At 35.0% G+C, this 21748-nt stretch overlaps 1 long non-coding RNA gene across 2 annotated transcripts in view; it reads left to right on the forward strand.

The window, feature by feature from the left end:
- The first annotated feature begins 498 nt into the window (after positions 1-498).
- LOC141371736 (uncharacterized) overlaps positions 499-21748 on the forward strand; it is a 122623-nt gene continuing 101373 nt past the window's right edge. For both annotated transcript variants that reach the window (XR_012376913.1, XR_012376914.1), the window contains exon 1: positions 499-571. This is a non-coding gene — a long non-coding RNA (uncharacterized lncRNA). The remainder of the gene's footprint in view (positions 572-21748) is intronic.

Below are 21748 nucleotides of genomic sequence, written 5' to 3' on the forward strand. Positions count from 1 at the left end.
TGATTTGGACAAATGTAGTGTTAAAAGAATTTACATTTTCTACCCAGTTGGAAACTCAACAATTTATTTGTGTCTCAGTTTTAAGTAGTTATTTTCTACAAACAGTGTCACAAATTGACTTGAAATAACATAATTATCATACAGTATGTTCTTCTAAAATGTCCCCTTGATTGATACGGCTATTGCATAGCAAATTCTAACTAAATTTCTCCAGTGTAGCATATTTCAAAGAAAACAATATCAGGAAGTATTTAATGGCAAAAACACACATGTAATGACACTATGGAGTAGTGGTTCTCAGAGTGTGGGCCCCTGGACTAGCAGCTCCAGCATTCCCTGGACTGCGTTATTGAAATGCAAATTCCTAGATCTACAGAATCAGAACTCGGGCGTCCTGGCCCAGAGTGTTTAAGTCCTTCAGAGGACATTGATGCATGATAAAGTTTGAGAACCACCGTTAGTTTAACATTCTGCTCTATACCTTCTCAGGGTGAAGAGTGGATGCTGACTTTGAAAAGTTGTGTTTGCATACATTTCTCTTCCAACAGTGCAGCTGTAGACAGCATTCCATGTAAGTCTACTCCTTTGTTACAGTCTCTATAATTCTTACATTTTAGAACTTGCTCAGCAAGTAGGGAGAGGACACTGCCAAAATAATGGAAAGAAAGTTATGAAACTGAGTGAACTGAATGGTTAGGTGCAATTGTAAGTGTTCATCCTTTTTGAGTGGGGAAACTTATATTTACTAACGTCTTGTTATATACCAGGCACCATGCTCACCATTTTGCATACATGTCTTGTTTATTTCTCATATCTGTTCTGCCTTGGAAGTATTGTTATGACTATTTAATAGATAACAAAACTGCCCTGAAATATTAGATACCTTGCTCAAAGTTACACTGCTGGTCAGTGACCAATGTTTGGTTTATAATCTAGGTATAACTTATATCCTTTATAAGGGCCCTGGCCGCCCAAGAGTATAATGAGCATTTCCTATTGCTTCCTACCCTGAATTAGTTCTCATCATTCTGCAGTATAGTTTTCTATTAACTTGATGGTTGTCTTGAAACCAGAGGGTGAATATAGAAAAAAAATTCAAAGGATTACTGAAGCATTGCAGTTTCTCTCTTCTGGCCCATAGAGACAGACTTTCTAGGAATTCCCTAAAATAAAGCAGATAAATATATTGATATTTCAATTTTATAGTTTACAAAAGTGAATATACCAATAACTCATATAAGCAAACTTGTTATGTATCAGAGGTGGTATTAGAGATTATCAGGGAAAGAATGGACTGTTAAACATGTGATGCTTAGACAATTCATTATCAGATAAGTGAAAAACACAAACCCTAAAATTAGATCCTTACTTTTCACCATACATGAAAATAAATTCCAACTGGGTAAGACCTAAACGTGAATCAAAAAACTTTAAACATGTTTAAATATATATGAGAAAATATTTTCATGATTTTGTGGATAAAGAGGATTTTTTTCCAAGATTTATTTAAAATTAAAATGATGACATCAAAATTTAAAACATTCATGTGACCAAAAAAAGTAAAGATACAATGAAAAAGTTAAAAGACAATAGATTAGGAGAAGATATTTCCAACATACCCAATGGAGAAAGGATTAGAATCCAAAATATATGAAGACATTCTACAAGTGAATAAAGAGGGTATGAACAATCCAGGAGAAAAATACAAATAGGTAATTCACAATAGAGAAAATTGAATGACAAATAAATATATGAAAACTGCTATACCTCCATAGTAATCAGGGAATATAAATAAAAAATTAGTGAAATACCATTTCATACTCTTCAGACTGGCAAAACTATAAAATCTGGCACTAACAAGTATGTACTCCTAGTGGGTATATAAATTAAGCTGACCATTTTTCAGAAGGCAATTAAGAAATAGCTAGAAAATCTGAATTTGTGCTTGTACTAATTACACTTCTATATATAATTCCTAGGGAAACTCTCCTATTTGAGTGCAAAAAGGCGTGTATCATTGCATCAGTGCAGCACAGTTTGTGATAAGGATTGGAAGTAAATGTGGAATAAATGTAGAAAAATGGACAAAATTTGGTATATTCATGAAGTATGATATTATGTACCAGTTAAAAATAATGAACTAGATTTCTATGCATCAACATGATAGTTTTCCAAAATCTAATGTGGTGGGAAACAAATAATTTGCAGGAAGATACACACAGTATGAAAACCATTTGTGTAATTTAAAAATAAATAATAATATATAGGATTTATGGAGATAAATATATATTTATAAAATATGGATTGGTATGATAAGTAAAAATACATGACTTCTTTTGTGGAGGGGCTAAGGTAGGAGAATACGATTGAGGAGGAAATTCTAGGTGTAAAAGTTATCAGAAAAGTTGCCTATATTTTAAAAACATGAGTATAGCAAAATAATATCTGTCACATTCTAGGCAATGGGTAAACAGATGTTTGCTATAATAGTCTCTGTATTTTTACATTGTTAACCCTTTTTTCCCAAATTGAAAAAAATATCCTGAAGCTCAGAGTGGTACGTAAATTGCATAAGACTGCAAAGATAAAGAAATATATGACTGTGTAAGGGTCAATTCACATGTAATTGAAAGGCTAACTACATTAACAGAAGAGTGAAGTATTTCAAATGGGTCCAAAGAGATTTTCAAGTCTTTCTCTTCATGAAACATTACTGATTAATCCTTGTAGAGTCAGGAAGGGTTTTATTAGAGGCAATTGTTTTCACTATTTTTTTTCCATCTCTGAATTCCAAAATCCATGCTGGAGCACCATCCCCTTTGTTATCTGTAGGTTGATAACTATCTTATAGCTGACACTAAGACATGCTTTCACTATCTTCACAATATTACCAGACAATGACCTGTGCTCATAGAAGATGTGACTGGCTAATTAGTACTTCTTCTCCTTATTTTTAGAACTGATTATTGTAATTCACTGTACCCTGGTCTTCTGGGTATCTGGTGGTATGAGATTCCAGATGATCTAGGATCCTTCTTTGAGTTCTTAAGGAGGGCTTTTCATGAGAGTCCCTCTCCACCTGCCCTAGATTTAAATGAACTGTGGTAAACATAATGCTTAATATTCACTAAAGATTTTACAGTTTTGAAAATATAAATTCATTAATATAATTCAAGACATCTCAGGAAGGAAACCTCTATGATTTAATGCTGAGTGTTAGCGACAAACAACACTAGATAGGGTGTAAGGTGACTTGAGTATTAACACTAGGCCTGCCTCTAACTAGCTCTTAGATTTTGAAACAGCTACTTCTGCAGTCGGGACTTCAGTATTTCTATCTGTATATTGACAGGGATGAACTAATGAGAGATCACAAGATGAGATAAAGTGAGCATAATTGAGCTTGTAGGTACATTTTATTTGATATAGGTATCAATGGCATTTGTTACAGGTGATCACTTCTAGAGATATTTTTTTTTACCTTTACCTTCTAAGGCACCACGTTCTTAGTTTTCCCTTGTTTTACTGGCCTTTCTTCTTCTTCTTTGGGGTGACCCAAGACTAGTCCTTGGATCTCTTATCTAATTACATAGGATAAATTCCATTCACCCCCTTGGGTCATCCAGTCTCATGGTTTTAAAACTGTATATTTATTGACAGTGCCCCAATATATATCTTCAGCCTTGATAGCTTCCCTAAATTCCAGACACAACTGCCTAGTTGATATTTCCACTTTTATGTCTAATGTTTTGCTTAAAATTAACATGCCTAAACCTGAACTCTCAATCCCCACCCCTCCTGCACTTCAATCTGCTCTTCAATCCATCTCCTCCATACTCTTTTTTTTAAAGATTTTATTTATTTATTTGAGAGAGAGAGAGAGAGAAACAGCATGAGAGGGGAGAAGGTCAGAGGGAGAAGCAGGCTCCCCGCTGAGCCGGGAGCCTGATGTGGGACTCGATCCCAGGACTCCGGGATCATGACCTGAGCCGAAGGCAGTCGCTTAACCAACTGAACCACCCAGGCGCCCTCCTCCATACTCTTTAAAGGAAACTCCATCATTCCACTTCTCAGGCCATATCCACTTTCTTTCACACTCCACTTAATGATCAGCAAATCTTGTTGGCTCTAACTTAAAAACACATTCATAATGTATCAATCAGTACAAAGCCCTACATTGAAGTGCAATCCCTGGTAATAGAATCCCAATTCAGGAAAATAGGGATGGGGTACCTGGGTGGTGCAGTTAGTTAAGCATCTGACTCTTGGTTTTGGCTCAGGTCATGATCTCAAAGTCATAAGATTGAGCCATACATCAGGCTCTGCACTCAATGTGGAATCTGCTTAAGATTCTCTCTCCCTCTTCCTCTGCCTCTCCTGCTTGCTCTCTTTCTCTCTAAAATAAATAAATAAATCTTAAAAAAAAAAAGGAAAACAGGGAAAATAGGGGCAAAGGAAAGAGATAGTTTACATAACAATGGAGAAAGAGAGCCGGGAAATTACTGAAAATGCATACTCATTCAGTTTGAACACTAAAAATCAAAGAAAGGGAACTTCATAGCCATGAAGTAAGAAAATCTATTCTAACCCACCCCCTTAAAAGGGTGGGACTTTTCCTCTTTAGGAGAATGAATTTCACATAAAAACAATTAGAACATTATCATGAAAGAATACTATACCAATGTATAATTTAAAAAAATAGAATAAGGAGCAGAATAATATCACTACAGGCAATAAAAGCATTTGTAGAAAGACATATCCACAGAACAAATTTAATATGTTATTTAATATTTCAAAACAAGTTAAAATGAATTAACAAAATAGTAGAAGACATAAAAGAATGATACAAATTTGAATTAGATAAACTCAGGATGATGTGATTATACCCAGAAAGTAATTATACATAAAAGGCATTTCAGAAATAAAAATTAGAAAGATTACAAGAGAAAATAAACATTACAGCTGATACTTCTTAAGGGAAATAAAATGTGAAAAGGATAAACTTAAATAAATGAAGAAAAGATAAAAGGAATTCAAGAGAAAGTTCGTCTGGTTTGTTTTGAGATTTCATAGGACCCAAACTATTCTTTTCAGACCTTACCACAGGCTTCTTGTATCCACCCACAAAATGGATTTTGCAAAAATCTTGTAGGGGAAAAATTATTTTTACCATTCTACATTCTTCTGGCTGGTTTAATAAGTAAATTGACTTAAAACAGATGAACAGAAGACCAAATTTAATTATGTAATACAGGGCCCCATAAAAATATGAGACCCACCCATAGGCAATTGAGGCTTATATGCCATCCTGAACCAAGGAGAAGGGGGTAAGGGTGTGGGACTTCAGAGGTGAGGAAGACAATTCACAAGGAGGTGGGAAGAACAAATGTTTGGTAAACAAATGTTTGCTATGCCATACAGTCTTTCTCATGTTTCTAAAATAGTTAACTTTCGTAATAACTCTCTTCCTGGTGCAAGCTCCCTATCTATCTAAATTCTTTTAGGCAGTTATCAGGGGAGGTGAAAAGTTCTTCTTGAGTTGGTGGGAACTTATTGTCATCAGCTCAAAATAATCCTCATGCCAAAGTGGCAAATTCTAGGTCAAATTGCTCCTGAACCCCACCAATTCCTTCTGGTTTCAGCTGCTGTTCTCAAATAGGCCCTGCATATTTTGCGAGAAATTTTAGATTTGCCTATTCCTACATATATTTAGCTATTCTTAGCAAGGGGAACCCCTCAATTTCTTCTGTTTCCTCTTGGCGATATAAAATGCTTTCCTATTTCTTTTCTTGAGTTTTTAAAATTAGTTTTGCTATTGTCTTGTGGCATAAAACACTGCTACTGACAATATTCATAAAATAGGATTCCCAAAGAAAAAAAGCAATTAAAAAGAATAAATTCTAAAAAATATAATTCAATAGAACTTTTATGAAATAAAAAGACCTTAATACTGTATTGGGAAGGATACAAAACAGACCTGGGAAAAGTAACCCATAACAATAAACACAATGGTATATCTAGTAAAACTCTTGAATTTTAAAGGGAAAAAAATAAAAATAATCTCTTAGATATCTAGGCAAAAATATCAAGTTTCTTAAGAAAGAGGGAAAAATAGATTCTCATCAGACTTTTCAAGCCAAACTTACCTTGAAAAATTTGAGAACCAAAGGAAACATTGTCAAAAATCAAGAGGAAAATAGAAGACATTAGATCATCAGGGCATCCAGAGAAAAATATAAAGCTGGTCCTCAGAATTATCTGCCCCATGATTGACAGGGAGAAGTACTTAAACAGGTTCCAGTCACTCATTGTTTGAGGGCTGCCTTCAGGGAGTAATAATTATTCTGAATTTCTGGGGTACACATTCACGCATGACCAGTAGGCTCTAACTGTTGTTTCAAGTCATGACCTCAGAGAAGGCCTAGGGCAGAAGACAAAAGATTAATTGTGTGCTTGATGAATTGAGTAAAGGAACCCAGGACTGAATTTTCCACCTTAAAGATGTGTTGTCTCAAGGAGCTGTTCTCATCTGCAGTCTGGATAAAACACCCCAACACTAAAAAGAATCTGGATTGCATACTATTATAGATTCTCCTTCTTTCCAGCCTTTTGTACTCCTGTATCTTCTTTTTCCAATCTCTGGTCCATTCCTCGTTCAGCGCCTCCTCTGTTACTATTGCCCTCATTATGTACTGTTTTCCTTCTGTGGGAAGAAGTGTTATAGTATAACTTTCAAGTTTATCAATGCTGAATTAAGACAGATCTGCATCCCTCTCCCAACTTCACCATTAATCTCTCTGTCCCGGTTTACTTTTCTGTAAAATGGGAGTAATGATAGTGTTGCTATGAGGAATAAATGAGCTAAGATACGCAAAGTACTCAATATATGTTAGTTTTTCTTATAAGCAGAGTGGTGGTAGTAGTGGTGGTGGTGGTGGTGGTGGTAGTAGTATTACAGATATGTTGAAAGAAAAAGACACTATATGTAAATCCAATTGACACTTTTCAGTCCTCATCTTAATTGACCTTTCATAAAATTTGACCAAGTTTCACTATTCAAACTCTTGGCATCTATGACCAGCATACATTTTTCATTTCCTTTTGCTTTCCTGGGTGTTTTTTTTTTTCTTTTGTTTTTTTGCTATTCTCCTTTACAGGATCATCTTTCACCTCCTGATATTTAAACGTTAGTATTCCTTTGAGCTCTGTTCTAGGCCCCCTGTGTACTCCACTGTCTTCCTAGGTAAACTCACCTGGGAATTTCATCCTTGAAAAAAACTGTCAAAGATTTCTAGGCCAGAATTCTCTGAGTTCAAGATCCATATTTAGATGCTTATTACACTTTTTCATATTGATATCTCAGACACTTAAACCTGTCTAAGATAGAACATGTCTAAGATGGAACCAATCTTTCCACCAAATATATCAGTTTCTGCAAATGTGACCACCATCCATCTAACTACATAAGTCAGAAGCCTAAAGGTACTCTTGATCCATACCTCTCCCCTTATCTCCACATATTCTCCATCACCATGTCCTGTCTGTTCTACATCTAGAATAACGAGAATATACCCACCCTGTAGAATCTGCTACCATCTTGGTTCAAGCTACTTTCATTTCTGATTTACATGTTTTCAGTAGCCTCCTACCTGGTTTTTGTTTATCCATACATAACCCTTTTTTACAATCTAATCTCACATGCAATTTATTTCATTCCATTTTGTAAAAAAATCCACAAGCTTTGCATTGACCTAAAATTCTCAGCATCGGTTGGACCCTTCTTGCATCTTCAGATTCTTTTCTTGCTACTCTTCCCCTTTGTCCCTAGCTTCCTTAACTTCATTAAATTTTCCGTGCTTCTTTCTGACTTCTGCAACTTTGCAGATGATTTTTACTCTACCTGGAATGTTTTTTCACTCTTATTCTACCCATGTCTGCTTAACAGCTCATCCTTTAGTTTCAGTTAAATGTGACTTTAAAAGAAAAGCCTTTGACCTCTCAGACTGGATTAGTTCCCTCTATTTTGCACATCCATAAAACCTTAAATTTCATTTTCAATATCTTCACAATTGAAGTAAAATTTAATTTTTTTTATTTGAATATAGTTGGTACACAATGTTATATCAATTTCAGGTGTGCAACATAGTGATTTGACAACTCTATGCTATGCTTACCACAAGTGCAGCTACCATCTATCACCATACAACGCTATTACAGTACCATTGACTATGTTCCCTATGTTGTGCCTTTTATTCCTGTAACTTATTCATTCCATAACTGGAAATAATTTGCAAAATTATTTGTTTAATGAATCTAGAGCTTGACAAGTAGTAGTTATTGGTATGTTTGTATGTATGTATGTATGTATGTATGTATTTATTTATTTATACTATCTTTAGCTAGCTTTTGTATCAGGGTAATACTGGTTTCATCAAATGAGTTGGGAGAAAAGTACATTTTTAAATGGGAAATGGCATAATCTGATCTTTGAAATAGCAGTTCTGAAAACAGGGTGGCAGTTAGACAAAAATGGAGAGATGTTATGGAATTTAATTGGAATCTATTAGGTAAAAACAAGAGATGATGGCTTTATAAAAATACAGTGCACATAGAAATTTGGAAGAGAAAACTAGGAGATCTGAGGCATATAACTTTGAAGCATGAGTATTTAAAGAGAGGATGGAGAAAAGTAGAACCAGTGGAGAACACTAAAATGGAACTATTGGTGTTAATTTTGTATTGTTATGTAACAGTATTACCACAAACTTAGGGCTTAAAAAGCACACATTTATTGTCTCACTATTTCTGTGGGTCAGAAATCTGGGCACAGCTAGCTGGGTCCTCTGCTTTAGAGTTTCACAAGACTGACTTCAAGGTGTCAGCTGAGACTGTGATCTTATCTGAGGCTCAAGTGGGGAAGGATCTATCTCCAAGCTCATGTGATTGTTGGTGGAATTCAATTTCCTATAAATATTATTGGACTAAAGGCCTCATTTTTTTGATGGCTGTTAACTGGAAGTCACCCTCAGTTCCTTGACACCTGGTACTCCCAACATAGCCACTTGCTCCATCAGAGCTAGCAAGTGAGAGAATCTTTTAGACAGAAGGCAAATTCCTATGTAGTGTAATCCCAGAAGTGTACTACCATCATTTTTGCTATTGTCAGAATCAAGTCACAAGTCCCACCCACAGTCAGAAGTAGGAAATCACAAAAGGGCATGGCTACCAAAGGGTGGGTCAACTGGGTGTCATCCTTGGTTCTGTCTACCACAGTTGCAAAGAAAATCAAGAAGGTTTTATCTAGTAGACAATGTTGGTTCCATAATTCAGACAGTGGGGTAGAACAGTTAAATAGTGATAAACTATAAGAAGATGCCTGGAAATGTCACAATAACATGACCCCTTTGTATGGCACTGGGAAATCAAACTCAACCAAGTATTCAGTGAGATGGCATGGTACATGGAAGATTACATGTATAAATGCTTAGGGCAGGGCTCTGACAATAATAGGTTCTCAGTAAATATTTAACACAGAAATGGATGAAAACAAGTCAATGAGTAAACAAATGACTGAAATTATAGAAGCCTGGAGTTCAGGCAAGAAGCAGAACTGGTGTTAATCAGTAAAAATATCTGAGAATCAAGTAGATGACATATCGCATGGAAAGAGACTAAAATGTTATTCAAAACAAAGACTTTTTTATCTTCATAAGAAAACTATTTTTATGACAGTCAAGTGATCAAAAGATAAATTCTACTAATGTAAAAGAAGGTTAGCAAATACACATGCGATTGAAATATCTGAACATAGAAACTCCATAAAGTTAAGACTTTCTCATTAATTAGAGGTAATTCATTGTAATTTCCTGCATAATTCCAAGGAATGAGATGAGCATTCCCTATTTCCAAATAGAGATTTATTCTCAACTATAATCCAGTCTGTTCTAGAGTGCTAAGATTTGATTGGTGTTGATCTGAAGCCCTTTATTAAATTTTGTGTAAATTTATTAGTATATTAGACTTTCTGTCAAAAACACCCAAAACCCTGACTTTGTAACTGTCTCTTCAGTTGTAGGAAAAAGTCAACTCTTAAGATTCTTGTGGGTTCTCACACTGATTTATATATATACTACAAAGTAGACACATGAGCTGTATGATTGGTCACATTGAGTTGCTTCTTATTTCATCAAATCAACAAATAGAGTGAGAGTCTATCATATGCAATGTACTGTAATGGCTTTCAGTAAATTTTCCTTCGATTTTGTAATACTTTCCTTCTTCTGAAGAGTTAAACACTCTTAACAAACTTAAACAGTTTGGTTTGGGGAAACTTATCAAGACAAACAAGGCTTTATATAAAGCTTTGAGCTAATTTGCATGTATGTACAACACCATTCCCCTGGTGTTGCTCAAAAAGGACTATAATCGCTTTTTAAAAATTAGAGAAAATAAAGTTTACTACATGGTATATGCTATAAACCAGGTATCTAGAGATAATTCATATTGCTGCTATATATCTGTATAATGTATATAACTAAACAAGAACAATTGCAGATGAAAGTAACCTAAATTTAAATGATAATATTTAGTGTGGTAATATTTAGAGAATAATCCATTCACATTGCCAGTATATTTTTTATCTGCATATATGCACTGACGCTGGCTATGTGTTTATTTGTGTCAATGAATTATAACAGAAATTAATTTCAGATAATAAAATCATAAACATCTGGGCTTTGCAGCACATGGTCTGCTGAGTTTTGAATATGAAATGGTTTGATTTCACTTATAATAATAAAAGGAAGCAGGATATCATGAGGTAATTTATGGTATTGTGCTGCTGAGAAGGAAATAGTCTCATTTACACTATTATTTACAATCTCCTTTATATCCATACACTATTCCATGTCTAAGGGTAGGTGATATGAAAAACTTGAATTTGGAGTTCTATAGGTTTTCAGGACAGTGCTTGGGGTATGATAGGCACTCAATAATATTTGATGAATGAGTGAATAAATTGCAATGAGTAAAGTTTTACGATCAAGTTTGAGAACCTACTTCTCAGGCAGATACTGAATTTTTATCAACATCATTTTAACATATTATTAGGCACAGACTTGTAAAATCTTTAAACTGACAAAACTGTCAGCAAAACTGGCCCTTAGCCACAAACAGTTACAGACAAGCCAAAATGAAAACCAGACTCTTTACAATTCTAGCGCTAAGGCAGGTGAATGAGAAGGCCCAGACCATGATGGTATAATCTAGATCTACTTCAGACAGCCATGACAGTACTGGGACAGAAGATGGCAGAGTAGAAGAGACACAATCCCTGTTCTCCCAAAGCTTATGGTCTGGCAAAGGACACATATAAAACAATCCCAGTAGATAACAATTTCAAGAACCCACCCTGCCATGTGTAATTTATATAGCCCTGCTATATCAAAAGTGCCTTGCCTTATTGTAGGCACTCAATAAATATTTGCTAAAAAAATAAATAAATCAGGGGGTACCTTGGTGGCTCAGTCAATTAAGTGTCCAACTCTTGGTTTCAGCTCAGGTCATGATCTTAGGGTCCTAGGATCGAGCCCTATGTCAGGCTCTGCACTCAGTGGGGAGTCTGCTTGGGATTTTCTCTCCCTCTGACCCTCCACCTGCTCTCGCTCTCTCAAATAAATAAATAAATCTTTTAAAATCAATCAATCAATCAGAGAAGTTTGAGAGAAATGGATAATCTTGTGAAGGTCAGGGATAGCAATGACAGGAATCCTAGATTTCAAGGATGATCAAAAAACTTTGTGTTACACAACTGGAATGTAGAAATGATTTCACAGAAAGTATACTGAAGGTCTAAAGGGCATAGGAAGTGGATCTCTGGCAAACAGAAATGGGAAGTTTCATGGAGAGGATCAAAGTCAGCACATTGGGGTACCAGGGAAGTGAGGAGACAATTAGGAGGTTTGAATTGCAAAAGAGCATACAATTCCATATTTGGCTAGGGAATGATGTGGAAATAGTTTGCATACAGAGATCTACTAGGAATTCTCTTTGTCTATTTACAGTCTCAGTCCTTCGTGCTAAATCGGTGTCATATAATATACGTTATCAATTAAAGTTTTAAATATAGCATTGTAATAAGAGTACTTTTCATGCATTTTTACATAGTACTAAAAGTTCAGGAAAATGGGTATATGACTCCCTGATGCAAATTACCCAGGAAAATTCACAGAAAAAGTACAAGTGGAGCTACAACATATGCATATTCCTGCTGTTTATTCAATCTTTATATAGTTATTCTCTGTCTATAAAGAAAATGTTTTGAAATTCTCGCTTTAGTAGTTACACTAATAAGCACATTTTAGAAAATATATAATAATGGGCGCCTGGGTGGCTCAGATGGTTAAGCGTCTGCCTTCGGCTCAGGTCATGATCCCAGGGTCCCGGGATCGAGTCCCGCATCGGGCTCCCTGCTCCTTGGGAGTCTGCTTCTCCCTCTGCTTCTCTCTCTCTCTCTCTCTCTGTCTGTCATGAATAAATAAAATCTTTAAAAAAAAATAGAAAATATATAATAATGTACACATCAATGGGATTTTGACCAGACAGACTAGGTTTTAAATCTTTTCTCTGCCGCTTACCTGATATATGATGGTGAATAAGTTATGTAATTTCCATGAGCTTCAGTTTCCTCAACTTCAGTGCCATCAATAATAGTGTCTATAATATGAGAGTATTTGATCTTTAATTCACTATGTCTTATAGTGGACACTCAGGAATATGCTCAGGCATTTTACAATAGGTGCTTGCCTAATCAGAGTTTGTAGTTTTTGAGGGGAAAGGAGTTATAAAGATCTTTCTTGAAAATTCTGATAAGATCATTCCTACCCCACTTCACTTCTGATTAGGCAGTATCTTTAGCAGCTGATGACTCTCATAGGGACTTTAAAACATGGACATTGTTTTATTCTGACTGAAAATAGGCTACTAGATCCTCTGGGTTCTATTCTCATGTAATAAAAGGAATTAGTTCACTTACAGGTCAATACACTTGGACCTATGTATGTTGGTGCCATTCCATCAGACACCATCACCCATGCAACAACCATGTCCTGTACAGCTTCTTAATTTTTCTTTAAGTAGGCTCCACACTGGGTGTGGAGCCCAACATGGGGCTCAAACTCACGAACTCACGACCCTGAGATCAAGGCCTGAGCTGAGATCAAGAGTTGGACACTTGGGCGCCTGGGTGGCTCAGTTGGTCAAGCGACTGCCTTCGGCTCAGGTCATGATCCTGGAGTCCCGGGATCGAGTCCCACATCGGGCTCCCTGCTCAGCGGGGAGTCTGCTTCTCCCTCTGACCCTCTTCCCTCTCGTGCTCTCTGTCTCTCACACTCTCTCTCTCTCTCAAATAAATAAAAAAATCTTAAAAAAAAAAAGAGTTGGACACTTAACGAATGGAGCCACCCAGGCAGCCCCTCTGCAACTTTTTAAAGAGCACATTGAAATGGAGGAAAACTAACCACCTTGTGAAAAGCATTCTTTCTTAAGTCATATGTATATCTACAAAGAAAAAAATATACTTTCTGTAAATGAAATGAAAATCATTTATGATTGTGCAGACATGAACCAGGGGCTATCTTGAACTTTCTAAACATGTTGTGATAAATTATTTAAACAAGCTCATATGAGTTGCTTACTTTCCTGGTGTCAGCTTTGTGAAGGAAATTTTGGAGCAATCTCATTAACCCAATACAGAATGGACTTCAGAATACTAAAATCACCTTATTCTAGCTAAAAACCCTCCCAACCTTAAGTCACTATTTTGAATGTTGCAAATCAAATACTATACAATGGCATGTTCACACACTCTGAGGCTGAAATGAAATCTTATATGTAAAAAAAAAAAATCACTTTTTTTGCTAAAATACATAAGAAAACTCTTCTACTGGGTTTTGATAAGTCAAAATAACATATATATACAATATTCCAATATATGTTGAAATTCTATATGTATATAAATGTACAAGAAGAAAGAAAACCCTAGATGTTGGAACATGTGACTTTGAGACATGATCAGATGAGCTACACCAGTAGACTTTCAAGGTAATAGTGGTTGGTTGTTGAGGACTTATTTCTTGAATTAAAATACCAACTATAGGACTGGCAGGTAGGACAGAGAAGGGCTCCGGGTAGTGTAAATAATAATGCCCAGATAGTTTCCTGGAGGATAGCTGGTGAAGAACTTCCTCACCCTGCAGTTCTTTTGACTCTGCATCTCTAGTTTTCTTATTGTACCTGTGTCTCTATAGTGACTATAATTTATTGAGCCCATACTACATATCAAACATTATAATAGACACTTTACATGTACTATAGCATTTAATCCCATCACAGAAAAAGGAAAAATAATACCTCTCCTTTATTCTTGGTACAATAAAATGCAACTGATTCCATCACGTTTACCTTACTATTTTATTATTTTTATTTATTATTATTATCAATGTAATATAAGTGGTCATAGTTTAAAAAACTGTTATCCTTTCTTGAAAACTACTTTAGTTCTTTATTTTTCATCAGAACTCTCTAGCTTTATTGAAGCCTTCAACAGTTAAATGCAAAGAAAACTGTTATTAATTTACTTCATTATTGAATTTTTATTGATTGCTACTCTCTGGCAGGCATTGTGGTAGTGGGTTCCACAAGTATGGCAGTGAACTAAATCAAGTCCCTTCCCTCATGACGTGTACATTATACAACTATTAAATATTTCAGTGGAAAGTAGCCCTTCCACTGAAATGTTAGTTGCAAAGAATTTGGTGAAATTATGCAAAAACGTCTTGATTATTTTATAATATAACTATTTTGAGAAGTCTCTGTTGTTACTTTGTTTTAATTACTTCTCTTATAAAATATTAATATTTAACAGATTGAAGTTCTTTAAATCAATTTAATGTAAAGGGTGAAACAATCATATAAACATAGCTCTATAATGATTTTTATAAGCCTCCTTTGAAATTATAGAATTATATTAATTTTATATAAAAGTCATTAAAGGAGCACTTAAATTACCACTTTACTTGAATGCATGAGTTCAAAGTCAGGTAAACACTAGGCTAAGCTTTATGTCCCCTATACATATTAATAAATGCCAATAATTTTAATTTAATTGAATCCTACTGAAAGAAGTTTATTGCTTTTGACTAAAGACTGGTATAAGGCTTACAAAGTAAACAGTGTATGCAAGGCACTGTTTCTAAAGCATAAAGTAAACAGAATAAGTTTAGATTTTTTCCCTAAATGTAAAAATAGAAAATTTGTAGGTTAATTTCATAGAAGAAGGTATAATAAAAGTATATCCTCATTTAGAATAAGGCATAGTGAAAAAAATAGAATAAGGCATAGTGGCTAAAATATCCTAAATATTGCCCACTTTTTATGTTATTGTAAGTGGCCTTTTCCCCCATTTCCAAGTGTTCATTGCTAGTAGAGAGTACAAGTGATTTTCCTTTATATCCTGCAAACTTGCTAAACTCACTTGTTAGTTCTAGTAACTTTTTGCTAAATTCCTTAGGGTTTTCTACACAGACTATCATGCCATCTGCAAATACAGGCAGTTTTACTTCCTCTTTCATCATCAGTGTACCCTTAATAATAAATTTGTTTATTTTGCTTTATTACTTTTGCCAGCGCCTCCAGTATATCATTGAATGTAATTAATGTAAACAGATATCCTTACTTTCTCCCCAACATTAGGGGAGAGAACGTTCACGTTTTTCTACCACAAAACATTATGATATCTATGTTGTTATTCTTTTATTGTTGTTGATTTTGTTTATTTGTGGGGTTTTTTTTTTTGTGGTTGCCCTTTATCAGGATAAAGTTCCTTTCTATTCATAGTTTTTGAGGAATTTATCATGAGTAAGGGCTATTTTTTTCAAATAGTTTTCTGCCTTAATTGAAATGATTATCTGGGTTTTCTCAGTTATTTTTTTATGAAGTAAATTACATCTATACCTGAATGTTACATTAGCTGTGCATTACTGGAACAAACCTTATTGGGCTATAATGTATTATCCTTTTATATATTGCTGGGTTGGTTTGCTTAAAAATTGATTTTAAAGATATTTGTTTTGAGGCTTATGAGAAATATTAATTCATCATTTACTTTTCTTCTGAGGCACATATTTGATTTTAGAACCAGGATAATGGTGGCTTCAAAAATAAGTTGAGGATGTTATTTCCTTCTATATTCTCTAAGAGACTGGGTGCAATTGGTATTATCTCTTTCTTTAGTGGTTGGTAGACTGTGCCAAAAGAACCATATGGGCCTTGTATCATTAAGAGATATATATTAAAAGATTTGTTGCAGGGAGTAGTAATTGATATAAATATACATATACATATAAAATCACAATATCTATAATATGCTAATATATAATAGGTAATGAGTATAAGTACATTAATATAATTATATAATTTTATATAACACGTAGCAAATATACAAATAATAATGTTATTTATATATAGGAAAATGAAATCAAACAATGAATGAATTGAAAATGAAATTGAATACACAAACACACATGTGAAAGGAAGGAAAGGAAGGAGGAAAGAAGCTTTAGTAAGTTTAAAATAAACCTAGTGGCTTATTCTTGGTCATCTGAACGGTAAACTATCTCTGACTTCAGGCTCCTTCTTTTCTCAGCTAGAGGGGTTGCATCCATGTTCAGTGCTTACTGGAGAAGAGAAATTGTATCACCCCAAGGAGCTCAAGTTCTTCTGACTCTGGATCTCTAGAGCTCCTACCTAGCTCCTCTATAGAGCTGGCAGTTAAAAACAGAGGGCCTTGTGCCTAGGAGTCTGTATTTCATCTGGCAAGGTCACATTCTCACATGTGCCTGTAAGAAGGGGTAGCAGTGGGAGTTCTGTCTATTTTAACTTAGCTCATGCTGTGTGGCAAACAGATTCAGACACTGAGCCATCTTTCTGGGGGATGATGGAATAATGAAGGACTTGTGCCTTCTCATTTCTTGTCGATTCAGTTCTGGCAATTTTTCCTTCTCCTCAATAAAGTCTATTCCTTAACTCATGCTGTTTGGTATTGTGGAATTTCTCCCGAGCTCTCTGAAATGACAGACAGTAACTACAAATGAACCAAACATGCTGTTCTCTGTATTCCCTTTCTCCTACTACCCAATAACCTTTATTTTTCCCTTCTGGGAGGCACTCCTTGATCCTCTATCTTCCCTTCCTCTTCTTACTATACTGCAGGAAGCTTCTCCCCCACCCTAGAACTGCTTTCATTAAGGTCATCAACGACCAAAAGATACTCTGATTCTTTTAATAAATAAATAACAGGTTTTAAAAGCCAGGGAATCCTGACGGGGCTAGTCTTTTACAGATCCAAATGTTGATGGCCAATGTAGTGCGCATGGTTAAGGAACAGATTACTATAAAGACTTGTATAGCTCATGAAATCAAATTTAGATGATGCTATGACAATTTTCAAATGAAATTACCAAAATCCTCTGTCTATATTATATATTAGCTGTAGATAATGTAAACTGGATACGGCCAAATATGCTCGGCCATGTTTTGTCTGATTTCTCATTCTGCATGTGTCAGTACATTTCATCCTTACCGATTCCCAACATAATTTCGGGCTCATTATACAACAATTAAAAATCCAGCTTAATGTTCCAAATTCAGTGAGTTCTGTAAAACCTCCTGACCTCAGATGGGCTACAGAAATACATAATCAGGGAAAGTGACATGTGAGTTAATGTAATAAAGTTGGGTATGTGAATCTTCATTCCCAGTGGATTATCAAATGACCCATTTCAATCCACATGTTGAGTGGTTGTATATCAATACTATGATTTAAGAAGCTGCAACATCACAGCTGTTTCTCTCTCCAGCTTATGTGAACTGTTTTTCATAGTATTTTACTGTATACCTGACTAAGCTTGTTCATATGATTTTCTATTCTCCTGCTCATAATATAACATTTGTAATCACTTGTTAACAGTAGCATTTGTGTAAACATAATGCCAATTACATTATAAAAAATTATTTTGTCATAATTCATTCACTAGTACCTCAAGGGAGAGAACTTGATTTTGTGGCTAAATGCAAATATAAATATAAAGCTACTTATTTTTGTGTTCCATTTATATTTCTTTTGCAATCTGATTTAAATCATTGTATCCTAAACTTCAGGGCCTATGTAACATATTCACAATTTTACCCATTCATATTTTATCTCTACTATTATTTACTTCTTATATCCTTTATATTAAATTATTTTTTTGTATTTGGCTTCTGAGAAACAATATCCCCAAAGCCAAATATTTTATTTATTAATTTCTCCTAATATACATTCAAATAAAACAATTAGATTACAGTGTTTGTCAGTATGCCAACTGAAATAATCTCACACCCCCCCAATGATAAATTAAGCATAAATTTGAAAAAAACAAGTTGTGAGACCATTATCAAGTTTAACTATATCCCCCCCCTTTTTTTAAAGATTTTATTTATTTATTTGACAGAGAGAGACAGCGAGAGAGGGAACACAGCAGGGAGAGTAGGAGGGGAAGGAGCAGGTTTCCCGCCGAGCAGGGAGCCCGATGTGGGGCCCGATCCCAGGACTATGCGATCAGGACCTGAGCTGAAGGCAGACATTTAGTGACTGAATCACCCAGGTGCCGCAAGTCTAACTATATCCCCTTGCACCCACATATGCAGACACTCAACTACATGTGTTTGCAGCATACCTTCACTTCATAATTTTATTTTCATTTTTGTATTTCAGTTTGGCTTTTATGTAGGAATTCAGAATTAAAGTAACAACCTTCAATTTAAAAATGGTGAAAATATGATGGTGGTATTGATGTTAGAAAGACTTGATTTATAAAAATATTTTTTAACAGAGTTAAGCAAATGAAAATTTGTACCCCTGTTGCAATTGCAATCACTAATTTGCAATTTGCTAATGAATTAGTCCTTTTTGTTAGCAGGTGTTCATTTGTCACTAAAATGAAAATTCATGAGATCCTTGAGTTAGCTAGAGTCAGTATCTGTCATTTCTATTCCAGAAATCTTTCTATGGAATGACTTTTTATAAAAGGTTACTGACAGGTTTGGAGAGCAAATTCCTGTTTCTTTAATTTCTGAAGTGCAACTTTGCAATTTCTTACTTTACTGTGGAGTCATGATATCTGCGTGAGGAACATTAATTAAATCTTCAGGGACAAATCAAAGCTTGATTTCTAACAATGAATAATTTCAATGGTTGTGCTGGTCTACTAATATACTTCTGCAATTACCGCTGACATACCGTAGACTTAAAATGATAAATTCCTGTTTATCATCATATAATTTCTCACTAAATGAAAGTAGAGTGAATTGGGGGGTAAACAAAAAGAGGTTCAAAGTCATTTGAATCACAATAAGAACCAGATATCTTACAGAGGCTAGGGAATAAGAATCTCATGAATCAGGTGGTGGTAGGCTGCTCAGGGACTGTGAATGCCCCTTAGCTTTTACAGTAGCCAGCGGCTCACTAAATAGTTGTTGAATGGAAGAATTGGAGAAAAAGTTATTTGGTCCATGATATAGTGGAATGTGCATAATGAGCTGATATAATGGTTCTCCACAGTCATAATCACACAAAAAAGTAAAAAATAAAATTCTCTTGGATTAGGCTTAAGCAGTTGACACATCTTTTTAGAACATTAAAAATCAAAAATCAAAAAATGCATGCAATGATTTGGCATTCTTATGTGAAATTTGGTTTCTAATCAAAGCATTCATGTTCATTTCTATTATCTTACCTTTTCTTTCCCTTTATGTTATTTATGCCTTTCAAATCCTTTTCAAATAAAGTGGTTATAGTGAATTCACCAATGATAAACTTTTACAGTAGATAAAAGAAACTTATGGGTGTAACTTAATGGGTTAAGCCCTGCAACTTCCCACAGACCTTAGCTGGGGAACTCAAAAAGATTTTGCTTATAATAAGAAAGTTCCATTTCTAAACCTTGGGGATTATTATCATACACTGCTCACCTTGTTCAAACATTTGTGACACGATTCTGCAATTAAATGACACATTGTCCCAAAAGCCAGACTGTAAGAACATACACATAAGAAGGCAAACTGGAAACTCAAGCTCAAGGAAATGGAGGCAACTTTTCAGATAATCTTCGTCAACATTCTCTGTGCCTCAACCTTTCTCACCCTTTTCAGGAAATGTTGTCTTTTACGTAATATGTGCAGATTGACTCTTTCCCTTGATCACAGTTACTAAGTAATTGTACAGCATTATATTTCCTTTTGCCTACCTTTGAATGAAAAGCCTTGCAAAATATTGCCAAATAAAGATAAATACAAGCTGGAATTCTTTAAAGTGCTCCAAAATATATATTGTGGATAACCACTACTTGTAATTTGAATTATATCTTCTATATTCATTTCTGATTGCTAGTCATTTCTCTTGGGTAAATAAATACTTAGGGATTGAATTGCTGGGGCATAGGATAGGTGAATATTTAATACTAGAAGAAACTGCCAAATAATAGTATAATATAGTTGTCCCACTTAAATTCCTACCAACAATCCACAAGAATTCCAGTTGTTCCACATTCTTGCTGCCACTTGCTCATTGCCAGTCTGTTTAATGTTAGGTATTCTAAAGCACGTATAGCAGTATCTAAATATAGTAGTTAATATGCATTTCCATGAGGATTGACTGTTCTGAGCATCTTCTCATGTGATTATAGACAATTTTTTTATGTTTGTGAAGCAACAATGCAAATATATGGCTAATTTTTATTGATGTATTTATCTTCTCTTTTTTGAATTGTGAGAATGCTGTATATATTCTTTTTGGCTTTTTAAGTTTTTATCTTAATTCCAGTTAGTTAACATACAGTGTTGTATTATTTCAGGTGCACAATATAGTGATTCAGCACTTCCATACATCACCCGGTGCTCATCGCAACAAATGCACTAACCTTAATCCCCATCACCTATTTCATCCATCCCCCACCCACCTCCCCTCTGGTAACCAGCAGTGTGTTCTCTATAGTTAAGAGTCTGTTTCTTGATATCTCTCTGTCTCTCTTTCTCCTTTTCCTTCTGCTTGTTTGTTTTGTTTCTTAAATACCACATATGAGTGAAATCATATGGTATTTGTCTTTCTCTGACTGACTTACTTTGCTTAGCATAATACTAACTCCATCCATGTCTTTGCAAGTGGCAAGATTTCATTCTTTTTATGGCTGAACAATATTCCATGATTGATTGATCGATCGATCGATCTCTCACCTCTTCTTTATCCATTCATCTATTGATGGGACACTTGGGCTGCTTCCGTATCTTGGCTATTGTAAATAATACTGCCATAAGCATAAGGGTGCATGTATCCCTTTGATTTAGTGTTTTCGTATGCTTTGGGTAAAAATACTCAGTAGTGCAATTGCTGGAACATATGGTAGTTCTATTTTTAACTTTTTGAGGAATTTCCACACTATTTTTCACAGTGCTTCCACCAGTTTGCATTCCTACCAACAGTGCACTAGTGTTCCTTTTTCTCCACATCCTCGCCAATACCCGCTGTTTCTTGTGTTACTAACTTTAGCCATTCTGACAGGTGTGAGGTGATATCTCATTGTGGTTTTGATTTGCAGTTCCCAATGGTTAAGTGATGATGAGCATTTTTTCATGTGTCTGTTGCCCATCTGTATGT

Source organism: Callorhinus ursinus, unplaced genomic scaffold (genome assembly GCF_003265705.2).
Source record: "Callorhinus ursinus isolate GAN/ISIS: 27379988/994484 unplaced genomic scaffold, GSC_fseal_2.0 scaffold91, whole genome shotgun sequence".
Classification (NCBI taxonomy): Eukaryota; Metazoa; Chordata; class Mammalia; order Carnivora; family Otariidae; genus Callorhinus; species Callorhinus ursinus.